This window comes from Nelumbo nucifera, chromosome 4 (assembly GCF_055504915.1).
Source record: "Nelumbo nucifera cultivar China Antique chromosome 4, China Antique-T2T, whole genome shotgun sequence".
NCBI classification, from domain to species: domain Eukaryota; kingdom Viridiplantae; phylum Streptophyta; class Magnoliopsida; order Proteales; family Nelumbonaceae; genus Nelumbo; species Nelumbo nucifera.
Window position 1 is genome coordinate 76,299,854 of NC_142652.1, and position 6,000 is coordinate 76,305,853.

The window sequence follows — 6,000 nt, forward strand, 5'->3', positions numbered from 1 at the left end:
TAATATATATTAAATATTTTACATATATAATTTATTTAATATTATATATATTGGGTCGAGTTTGAATCGGTTCGGGACTAGATAGAACCGGTTCCAAATTGATAGTAATTGGGACCCTATATCAAGACCCAAAACCGATTCATCGGTTCTAGTTTCCAAAACCAGAACCAGCCCAATCAATTTGGGTCCATCAGGTCTGCCAGGTCAGACCGGACCTATTGACAGCCCTATTTGGATGTGAATCCCTGCTTCATCAATGGTTGGGCATATTTTCTGTTTAGGGGAGAGATACCCCTATTTTGTATCTCATTTGCGTAGGGAAAAGGTAATATCAGCATCTGTTGGGAAATCATTGGAACGATTCATTGCTCGATCTCCAATAAGAATACATCTACAAAGATCGAGTTCAGATCTGTGCCCCACAACATCCCACAGCGTATCTCTGTCTTGTATTGGGAACATCTCCCGATGATGACATCATCAAGTCTGGTATTATCATGGGGAGATGTTCCCAATGCACGGCGGGCATGCGCTGTGGGACATTATGGGATGCAGATATGAACTCCAAAGATCTGGTGCCAACATACTAAACCTGACTACGTAATCAATTATGAATAAGCAGAGTTCACAGCTGCGCCCCATAACGTCTCACAGCACATTTCTACCGTATATTGGGAATATCTCTTGGTGATGACCTCATCAGTTTTAGTACATCATCAAGAGATGTTCCCAATACACGGCGGGAATGTGCTGTGAGACATTATGGGACACCCCTTATGGGGCGCAGGTGTGCACTCAAATAAGCACGCCTTGAAAAAATAAAAATAAAAAAGAAAATTATGAATAAGCACAGCAATATTTGGTGCGAAGATAAGTATGCCCACTTTTGCATGACGTACATATTGTAGTGGGTTGTGCTGTGCTGGCACATGGGCCTCGGAGGGCTATGTCTTCTTAGCCCGGAATCCCTCATAAGGGAAGCCCAGCACCGTTCACATATCAAGCCTAGGCAGGCCTGGGTCGAGCCAGGCCTTGGGTGGCACGATGTTTTTTGAAAAAAATTAATGGAAAAATGAAAATAAATTAAAAAGATAGATAAAAAAATTGAATGTATGGGCCATGGACAATGCCAGCACGACATGGGGTTTGGGTTGGGCATGACACAGCCCACTTGCTACAGCTGTAGTAGGATCTGAACGATGGTGTCTCTAGTTTATTGTATCTATGTAAATGATGTTTGTGAATAGTGCAAATTACTAAAACCTCCTCTGATGTTTTGGATTGTTGTTAAAACTTCTCTTGAAGTTTGGTAATTGTAATTACTTTCCCTTAAATACAGTTAGAAGTAGACCTTCTTAGTCAAAATCTTCTAAGACGAGGCATGAAAATGTTCAAAATACCCATGTAGTTATTATTAAGGCTGGTTTCTTCATAAAACTACACAAATTTTATGACTTTATGAAAAAGAAAAAGAGAAACAAAAATTTAATGGTGCAGCTTTACCTTTGAGCGACTAATATGAAGGATAAATTTGAAAATAAATCAATTTCAGAAAAGAGATTAAAAGGGTTTGGAGTAACAATTCATATGCAGAGAAAACTTGAAAAATAAACATCTTAGTCATAAGTAATTGCATGGGTATTTTGGACATTTTCATGCTTCTTTCTAGAAGATTCTATCTTTCTAACAAAATGGGTCTACTTGCAACAATGTCAGAAAATTTAGGGGAGATGATTGCAATTACCAAACTTCAAGATAAATTTTAGCAACAACCAGAAACTTTAGGTGAGATTTTCAGCAATTTACCCTTATGAATAAAATAGCAAATTTGAAGCATTTTGAGAATTTGATTCAATTAGGAGACCTGGAGGCCGAGTTTCCTCTAAGAAATCCAACTTTATCTTTCTTCTTGACTCACCCCACTCCCGTTCCAGTTCTCTTCTCTCTATTTAAGATGAAAAATGTATAGATAAAGGGTAGACAACGGAAGAAGGTTTGAACATTAATTTTTCATTTCTTGCACAACATATAGAAGTAGGGGTGTTTATGGTCCGGTCCGGTGCGGTTTAGAGAAAATCTTAGACTAAACTGGTAAATTACGATTTGAGAAATTTTTAAACTGAACCAAACCATTTTGGTATGGAAACCAAACCGTTTGGAGACTTTGGACCATTCTATGATTCTTTTGGCCTTTAACCCAATTAGAAAGCCTAAATAATTCCCCTAAAAATAAACTTAAAACTTTTATTTATTATTTTATTATAAAATAAAGAGTTCATTATATATTTATAATTTTACACATTTCATTTAGATATATTATATATAATATTTATATATCATATATTCATATTATATATATATATATATATACAATTTTGGTTTACGATTTACAAGTTGATCCGGTTTATAAAATTCAATAAACCAAATCAAAACTATAAATCATAATTTAAAAAAAAAATTCAAACCAAACCAAATCGTTTATAACCGAATCAAACCATAAATTCGGTTTTACGGTTTGAACCGTATAAAGAACACCTCTGTATAGAAGGGAAGAAAATATATGTTGCCAACTGGTTGGTACATGGCTAAAATCACATAACGATAGTGTCTAACGTCTTCGATTACCTTCTCTTCTCGGAAAGGGGACTACGTTGTCAATTCCTCTTGTGTACGGTTCCACAATCCACAAGGATAGAAGCATGAGATATTACCGATCAAACTAACAACCTTCCAAATTTCAGTGACCCCTGAATTCCTAAGATGATGTCTAACAACTAATTCAAAGCTATTATTTAGGCCCTTTTTTCTTTTTTGTTTCTGGGAATTTTTGCACCACTGTTGCGTTTTGCTTCCTGGGTAACCAATTTCGTGAATGTTTGGTGTTCGATGATGACTATTCCTTATCGATTTTTCAAAAACGGGTGGTTTTTTAGACCAGTTTTTTTTTTTAAATAGATAAAATTTTGTTGTTTGGTATCATTTCTGTCATGTAAGTTGATTTTTGAGAAATCAACTTTGAATCTATTTGATACTGATTCTCAAGAATCCATTATTTTTGTATTAGGGTTATTCAATGCAATGTTGGATGCCATGTCATTCTTAAAAAATCAAAATCAGCTAGAAATTAGGAAATCAGCAAAAGTGGTGATTCCTAAAAAGGGCTGATTTTAAGAATTGATTTTTGGCCCATTTCCTGAAAATCATCGAAATCAGCCTGCCAAACAAAAACTTCAACACCGCATTAATGCCGTTTTCTGAGAAAAGAACATCACATCGGTGCCACGTCGGAAAAAAACAGTGATTTAGAAAACATCTTCTTATTTGACATTATTTTTTGCAAGAAAAAAAAAAAAAAACGTTGCTCTAAACCATGCTTTGAAAATCGGGAAAATGTGGTCTTAAAATCACCAAATTCAATATTTTCTCAGAAAGCAACCTATTACTGCCAGCAGTACAATATTATGGCGATGTGGCATCACCTTTGAGTGTTGAATAATATAGATGAATGCTGAAAACAGTTATACAGCAATGATATCGAACAAAACCAGTGTTAGTTTCCTAGGAAACAGCCTGTTGCAGCATCGATGCGAAACAAAAAAAAAAGAAAAGAACGAGAAAATGGTGAAACAGACCCTATGCATACAGCACCGTCTTTTCAAAAAACATCTCTGAAACAAATGCAAAACACCTACATCACCAATGGACTATATTCTATTTATAGAACCAGAGTTTCAACTTTCAAAGGAAAATTGGGCAAGTACCGGAAACGTACTACTTCTACCATGTGATACTGTGCCATGGATAATTCCTAAACCTAAACGGCTAAACCAACAAAATTCCCGGCGAATTGGGCGGATGCCCCGGAAATACCGTTTCCGTGAGCATTGTTTATTGGCCAAACTACCCTTCCTGCGCACTTCCGCTTTGAGAATTAAGTTACGAACTTGGAATTATTTACGCGACCATTGAACATATGGATCGACTGATCGAGATTGTTTGTTACTGCTTCTAAGTTCTAAACAGCAGAGAGAGAGAGAGAGAGAGATCATGGTGGAGGTGGAGGAATTCAAGCAATTCGATGTAGTTTCTGATTTCACAGATCATTATTACTACGGGCCCAGTGTGAGTATTATTAGCAGTAATGCAAGGAAGAAGATAATGCGAGAATGGAAGATCTTGGAGAACAACCTCCCGGAGTCGATCTTCGTTCGAGCCTACGAAGGTCGAATGGATCTTCTCAGAGCTGTAATCATCGGAGCTGCTGGGACTCCCTACCACGATGGCCTCTTCTTCTTCGACATCCTCTTCCCTTCGGACTACCCGGCGCGGCCCCCTCAGGTGCACTACCATTCTCATGGCCTCAGAATAAATCCCAACCTGTACAAAAGCGGCTACGTCTGCTTGAGCCTTCTCAATACTTGGCACGGCCACAAGAACGAGAAGTGGAACAGCTCTGCTTCCACCGTTCTGCAGGTCTTAGTATCGATTCAGGCGTTGGTGCTCAACGAGAACCCTTTCTTCAATGAGCCCGGCGCTATACATTGGAGTTCGTCGACCAAGGCGTCGTCGGATTATAACGAGACGGCATTCGTGTTGAGTTGCAGGACTATGCTATATTTGCTACAGAAGCCGCCCAAGAACTTTGAACGCTTTTTGGTCGACCATTTTCGTAAGCGTGGAGAAGCTATTCTAACAGCTTGTAGAGCCTACAGGGATGGATTTGCCAAGGTCGGTGGTGTTGTTCATGTTCAGAGTGGAGGAGATACGGCAACCCCCTCCTTTGCTGTGTCCAAAGATATGGTGAAGTGGATGGATGACCTGTACCCGGTTCTAGTGAAGGCATTTGAGAAAAATGGAGCTTCACCGGAGAGTTTTCTTCTCGAACAAGAAGAGAATTTAGAGGCGGAAACAGAAACAGCAGAGCAGAAGACCTCGTCCAGCTCTCGTGTCATTGTAGACAAATTATTAGTACGGAGTCCAGAGATGCAGCAGCGGACATACTCAACAACTCCTCATCAAGTGATTGTAAATAAGAAGAAAGACGGGTTCTTAAAGGGGAGCTTCATTAGCAAGCTGATCAGTAAGATGTTGTGTTTAAAGTAGCAACAATAGAAAAATGAAACAAAGATTAGGGAGAGATTAGACTGAAGAAACTCAACTAATTGTAATTGTAGGGGTACGTGTGTCTTTTCAGCTATTCAAACCATTGGTTTAATAATTTTATTTTACTGGTAAGCATAATTCTAAATATGATAGTCCAAAATCTTATTTTTTATTTTTTATTTTTTATTATTAATCAGATGTATATTGCAAAATCCAAATGTGATAATCGAGTTATGACGTTTAAAGTATTATTGAAAATCTTTTTGTAGTGTTTTATCTTTTTAGTGTATCTTTTTCTTTTTATTCATTTATAAAAAATGTAAGATTTAAATAGAGGGAATTGAATGATATAAAAATTAATAGTTTAATTTATAATTTAAATCTTACAATTAAATAGGGATTAAATTCAAAATTGAGTATTTTAGTATACAATTTTATTCATATTTTTAATAATATTGCAAATATGGAATTATAGATGAGTTCAATTTTTTGTATTTTTGTATGTAAAAATAATTTAATATAAGATAAATTTCTTAAACTACCCTTATGGTTTACCTAATTGACTAAGTGTACTCTTACTGTTTGAAAACTAATTAATACCCCTACTATTTCTGACAATTGACTAAATCTACCCTTATCATTAAAATCTATTAATATTCCGTCAAAACCACGTGATAAATTTTTTTAAAACCCAATGCGACCGTTGTCCCCTTCCTCTCGACCGGACACACCCTTCCTCCTCCAACCTCTCTCTCTCTTCCCTCTATCTTCAGCCCGCATGACGTTTAAAACCCAACCTACGAGGACAGCTCGTGTCACGACGACCAAAGCAGAAACAGAGTTTTACTTGTTAACTAAGGCAAGCTTGCATGAAATGCAGTTTCTGGTTTCCCTTAA

The 6,000-nt window shown here is 37.0% G+C and overlaps 1 pseudogene; it reads left to right on the top strand.

Annotated features, from left to right (window-relative positions):
- The first annotated feature begins 3,612 nt into the window (after window positions 1-3,612).
- Window positions 3,613-5,224, top strand: LOC104605032 (putative ubiquitin-conjugating enzyme E2 38 pseudogene; annotated as a pseudogene).
- Window positions 5,225-6,000: the final 776 nt, after the last annotated feature.